Genomic DNA, 6726 nt, shown 5'->3' with positions numbered 1-6726 from the left:
GCTTCCATAGTGGATGAAGTTGTGGTAGATTGTTTCACGCTTTTTCACGACACAGCTCCTCCCACCATCATGAAGATGTATCCTGAAGTAGACTTCTTAGTATCAACGCAGCCTGCGAAGTCTGCATCTGAATATCCGATCAACTCCAATTGATTAGATCTTCTGTATGTGAGTCCGAAGTCTTTCGTTCTCTGAAGATACCGTAATACTTTCTTTGCAGCTATCCAATGTTGCATTCCTGGATTAGATAGATATCTTCCCAACATTCCAGTGACAAAGGCAATGTCCGGTCACGTACAGACTTGAGCATACATGATGCTCCCTACTACTGATGCGTACGGAAATTCTTTCATTCGATTCTTTTCTAAATCATTCTTTGGACACTGAAATAAACCAAATTTGTCGCCCTTCACAATGGGCGACTTTCCTGAAGCACAATTTTGCATGCCATACCTTTCGAGTACCCTAGTAATATAGGCCCTCTGTGACAAGCTGAGCAGTCCAAGTGTTCTGTCACGGCGAATCTCAATGTCGATGACGTAAGAAGCTTCACCAAGGTCTTTCATTTCAAACCTTTGAGATAAGAATTTCTTGGTGTCGCTCAACATCCTAGTATCACTGCTAGCTAACAGAATGTCATCAACATACAAAATCATCATAACGAACTTACTCCCACTGGTTTTAATGTAGATACATTCATCTGCAGTGTTTTCTACAAAGCCATATGAAGAAATTACTTCATGAAACTTAAGGTACCACTGTCGCGATGCCTGTTTCAACCCATAGATGGACTTCTTAAGTTTGCAAACCAAATGTTCTGAGCCAGTAGCTACAAAACCTTCGGGCTGCAACATGTACACATTCTCATTCAGATCCCCATTGAGAAATGCAGTCTTTACATCCATTTGATGTAACTCTAAATCCATATGAGCTACAAGAGCCATTATGATCCTGAATGAGTCTTTTTTGGAGACTGGTGAGAAAGTCTCCTTAAAGTCAATGCCCTCACGTTGGTTAAAACCCTTGGCAACAAGTCTGGCTTTATATCGTTCGACATTACCTTTGGAGTCCCGTTTGGTTTTAAATATCCATTTACAACCAATCGGCCTTATTCCAGTGGGTAACTCTACAAGATCCCATACTTTATTGTCCTGCATGGATTTCAACTCATCTTTCATGGCATTAAACCAACGAGAAGGATCAGCACTTTGTTTGACTTGTGTAAAGGATTCAGGATCCTTTTCCACCCCTATGTCAAAGTCGTGTTCCTGTAAGTATACGATATAATCGTCTCGATTTACAGGCCTTCTCTCTCTTTCAGATCTTCTTAATGGTTCAGCTTGTTGGGTCTGATCTTGATTTTCCTCATCAGTGGTTTGTATATGAGGTTCTACGTGGTGCTCTGCAGTGACTGTAGAATCGACTGCATCATTAATGTCCACGTGATCTGGATTGACTATGACAGGAGTCACAGTCCTTTATTCCTTAAATACAAAATTTCTTATGTTCGTGCTCCCACTGTTTTCAGTGTCCTCAATGAATCTAGCATTTCCAGTCTCAACAATCCTGATAGAGTGGGAAGGACAGTAGAATCGATAGCCTTTTGATCTTTCTGGGTATCCAATGAAGAAACAACTTATGGTTCTAGGATCAAGCTTCTTTTCATGCGGGTTATAAATTTTGGCCTCAGCAGAACAACCCCAAACATGTAGATATCGGAGACTTAGTTTTCTCCCATTCCACAACTCAAAAGGAGTTTTGCTTACTGCTTTGTTAGGAACCCTGTTTAGTATATGAACTGGATTTTGATCGCATCACCCCACAGAGATTCTGGCAATGTCAAATTGTTGACCATGTTTCGCACCATATTCATAAGGGTGCGATTGCGTCTCTCAGTCACTCCATTCTGCTCTGGAGTACCAGGCATAATGTAATGAGCGACAAGCCACAATCCTGTAAGTATTTAGTGAATGGCCCTGGATTGATTCCTGATTCGTCATATCTGCTATAGTATTCACCACCACGGTCAGATCTGACAACTTTAATTCTCTTATTGAGTTGATTTTCAACTTCGGCCTTATAGATTTTAAAAGCATTCAGGGCATCTGATTTCTCACTGATAAGGTATAGGTACCCGAAGCGAGAGTAGTCATCTATAAAAGTAATAAAATATTTGTGGCCACTCCATAAAGCTATAGGGAATGGTCCACAAATGTTTGTATATATCACCTCTAATAGACCTATACTCTTGGTTGCACCTTGCTTTCTATTTCTAGTCTGTTTTCATTTTTTGTAATCAATGTATACTTTATAGTCAGAGAAGTCTAGTGAATGCAAAATTCCTTCTCGTACAAATCTGTCTAATCTCTCACGAGATATATAGCATAGCCACCTATGCCACAATATGGAGGTATTCTCATATTCTAGCCATCGCTTGGATCTCACTTTATTTCCATGCAATGTATTAATATTATGGACGTGAGAGACAATCAAGTCTAACTGGTATAAGTTGTTTACTATAGAGCCGATTCTAACTTTAATTGAATTAAAGTAAATACTAAAACTTTTATTTCCAAATTAAAATGAATATCCCAATTTATCTAAACAAAAAATGAAACTAAATTGCGTCTTATAGACGACACACATAATGTATCTACTAAATTCAAAAAATAACTAAACTTTAACTTAAGCCTATAAACTCCTATTACCTCCACGTCTACCTTGACACCATTGCCTACATATACTGAATGTTCTGCATCAGTTGGTGGCCTGGCCTGTAGTAATTCCTTTCTTTATGAGCCAATCCTTAAAACCTTCGCAGTCTTTCTTTAGATGACCCGTCTTTTTACAAAAGAAGCACGGTTTGCCTTTAACCCGTTTGCGTTTAGATCCATTTCGATTGATTCTCATGGTTTCCGGATGGAGGACCAGAGAATCCATTATTAGAACCTTGTTTCCTTTTCCTTCTACCTTTATTCCCTTGCCCATGCCCTTGTCCTAAAGTTACCATATTAACATTTTGAACCTTTATCATCCTGTCCGATCCTATCTTCTTCTTGACGCACCGAGTGATGAGTTCATCTAATGTCCACATGTCCTTCAAAGTGTTATAGTTTACAAGAACGTGCCGAATTGGGGAGGTAGGTTATTCATGATCAAATGAACCAGAGTTGATCATCGGTGAGTACAAGCCCTAGAGCACGGATCTTAGAAACAACTTTGATCGCTCTACAATGTATTCACGGATGTTGCCTTTTCAATCGTAAGACGAGTGAGTCAATTTATTCAAAAGAATTCCCACTTCAGATTTATCAGATTTCTTGAATCGTTTTCCCATTTCAGTCAGGAAAACTTTAGCCTTATCTGTTTCAGGCATGGCACCCTTCATCGATTCAGAAATTGAATATTTAATGACTTTTAGGCACGTATCATTTGATCTAAACCATGCAACCCATCGATTGTATTCAGCTTCAGTGGCATTATCAGATGGCTTTGACGGTTCTAGTGTTATCAGGGCAAGATCTAATTGAAGACAGCCCAGTACAACTTCAATGGCGTTCTTCCATTGAGTATAATTAGACCCGTTTAAGGCAGGGACTTGATGCGTATTAGTTGGAATTGAGACTGAAATATAAGAGATACACATATACTCACATTAGTTCATAGTTTCACAAAAGCAATTTTGTGAATGTAAACAAATATCAGGCAAAGTTAATCAATTCAGTTGCTAAGGGAGGCATCAACTGAATTATCCAGGATGAAAATGGGCCCAACCATCACATCTTGGTGAGAATTTGTTACATCATCATCATTCCTCCTGTGGGAGGAAATAATAATATGTTAGTGATCTTCCTGAACATGAAGCTGAGTGATGTAAGTCATGTAAATTTGAGACACTCAACACCTATGGGTGAGATGAGTCTTTCAGTTTTACATTACCAGCACCATTTACTTCACCCGTTCACTTGACTACCAAACGGTAATCGTCTATGTTTTCGTTACTGTATGCATGAAAACGTGAATGCAACTGTATGCAATCTTTCTGATCCCAATGTTACAAGTCTGTACTTGTAAAGTTTTCATCGATTGAGGTCACTATGGTGGCTAACACAACCAAATCCAAAACTACAAATATAGACTTTAAGATTGCTATTATAATCCTGCCTCTCTATGGATTATATCTTAATTATTCTGATGCGGCCCACTAGATAGTTAGTTTTGATTAATGGAAAATAGATGATCTAAAGAGAGAAACTGTTAGATATGTTTCGCTTTCTATGATCCAATGGTCTGTAATAATATTAAGGATGGGTAATGGGCTTAAATAGGGGCTTCATCAAAATTTAATCTATATGATCTATACATCATCCTTAAGGCACTCATAATTAGATTATCATAAGATGGACGGTAATAATCAACAATTCATTTAATTCGACAATAGTGTATACACACCCTTGATCCCCACCTAGTGAATATTTTATATGAGAAGCCTACAGAATACATCATGGATGGTTTAGATCAATTAATCAATGCTTAGAGTGTAAATACCAATGCCAACCCAACCATATACGTGTAGTCCATCAATGGTAATGAAAATCGGGCCCATAAATCTTATAGAAGACCAGGCCCAAAAAAACAGGGGAGTGGGCCCATCAATTCATCAGGCCCAGTAAAGGAGAATCGGTCAGACTTATTATTTGCGGGTCCAGATCCGAATGGACTGTAATCGGGTCTGTTGATCCGATGTAATATAGGTCAATTCACGACCTATCGTCCGCCGTAAGAGGGAAAGAGGAAAGAAAAAAAATTTCGGCCTTTTTCTATCTGCCGCACACAGCAGCTGAAGAGAGGGAGATGAAATCTCCGGCTACCGCAGCTGTACGAGCAGACAACCAAGAAGATCGGCCACCAACATCTTCCACGATCCCGTCTTGTTCTCCGGCAGTCCCGACGCAAAAAATTGGACAAAGAAGCTGCGGAAACAGCTTCCATGGTTGCCGCAATGAAGGTGGGTCCTGAAAACGCCATCAATGGCTCCTGAAGCAGGGAACGGCGAGCCATGACCTTTGTTTGTTGATCCAAGGGTTAGCAAATGCTGCCGGCCCAGACGATGGAGGAACGGCATGACTGGTAAGCCCTAATGGGATTGAAATCCCCGATTTATACCAGATTTGGGGTTTTAAATCCCTAATATTGATACAATTGGATTCAGGGATGCAAAGATCCCTAATCAGCTGTATTTTGGGAATTGGAATATGAGATCCCTGATTGCTAATTTGGGGATGGAAATCCCTAATTCCTGATTTTGGGGATTCAAATCCGAAATCCCCAATTTCAAATCTGAAATCCCCAATTCCAACTGGATATGGGGTATAGGACTGAAATCCCCAAATTAACTGGATTTGGGGTTCGAATAATCCCTAATTAACATATAGATTTGGGGATTTGAATTCGAAAGCCATAATATTGGTAGTGAGGATGAAAATCCCTAATCGGATTCGAAATTTGAAATCCCAATTTACCTGATTTAGGAATTCGAAAGTCCGATTTGGGATTTGAATCCCTAGGGGATGAATCGAAAATAGATGAATCTGATCATCCATACATATGCACAGGAATCTCTGATACCAACTGTGGGACTTAATCTATATGCGGAATAGGCCCACGGATCTGTCTGTGCATGGGACATGGCGATCAGGGGTCGGATAGCTTACCTAGCTGAGATGCCGCCATGGAAGCCGGATAAGAATACCAGAATACCTGTAGAGCTTAGGATCTTCCTCTCCTTCACACCCTTTCTGCAATTCACAAGATGGGACTCAAATTTCTGCTGTGATGTAGGATTGGGGACCTAGCTCTCTTTTATAGAATCTGTGGAGAGAGAGTTTGAAACCCATCACAACTCTCTCTCCCACGCTCCACATTGTAGCATCTTAGTGCAACTCAAATTGTTGTCTGCGTAAGACAGCTATAGCATTCCAGCCCTAGTACGCAGAGCTGCGCAAATAGACTGCGCAGCGCATCACACGAAGTGTGGCTCACCAAAAAATTTATTTACTATAAAAATTGACCACAGGCTTTATTGAGTTGGGCTTATCCCAATGATCTATCTTCCATAAAAACTTTATACGTCATTTGATTATTTTTAAAGGATTTACCACTCCAAGCTTTGTTGTGAGTGAATATATAATTACAGGCTCTAAATAGATTTTAAGTTATCCAAACACAGACAAATGTTTCCCTATAATCAAGTTACAATTTAAAGCCAAACATGACTGCATGTAAACACTTTACATCTGTAATCAGATTGTTATTGCACTCATTTTTGTACCCTGATTTGTCAATTACATGAGTCGTTATATTGTAAAGTCGGTTGAGCCTTTGGAAAGTGAGATCGAAGACACAGCGGAGCAGAAGCATTAATGCGGCAAGAACAGGTAAACAAGTGGCTTTGATGACCCTAACCCTTGATCCAAAACAACCCTAGAGCCTCTAGATGATATTGTCTTAATTAGGTATATTAATTTGATCATCCCTCAGCCTTAGCAGAGCAAGAAAAACATGACAAAGAAGGTTAGAAGATGTGTGAAACTGTTGTGCAAAAGATAGCCCAAAACAGCAATTTTCGATGAGACTTCGATGACATCAAAGGCTTGATGTTCAATAACATCGAAGACCTTCAATGACATCAAAAATCAAATCCAGATATGTCCAACAGGAAAATAT

This window comes from Magnolia sinica, chromosome 2, assembly GCF_029962835.1.
Source record: "Magnolia sinica isolate HGM2019 chromosome 2, MsV1, whole genome shotgun sequence".
NCBI lineage: Eukaryota > Viridiplantae > Streptophyta > Magnoliopsida > Magnoliales > Magnoliaceae > Magnolia > Magnolia sinica.
The sequence above is the reverse complement of the archived record's forward strand: the minus strand, read 5'-3'. Positions refer to the sequence as shown.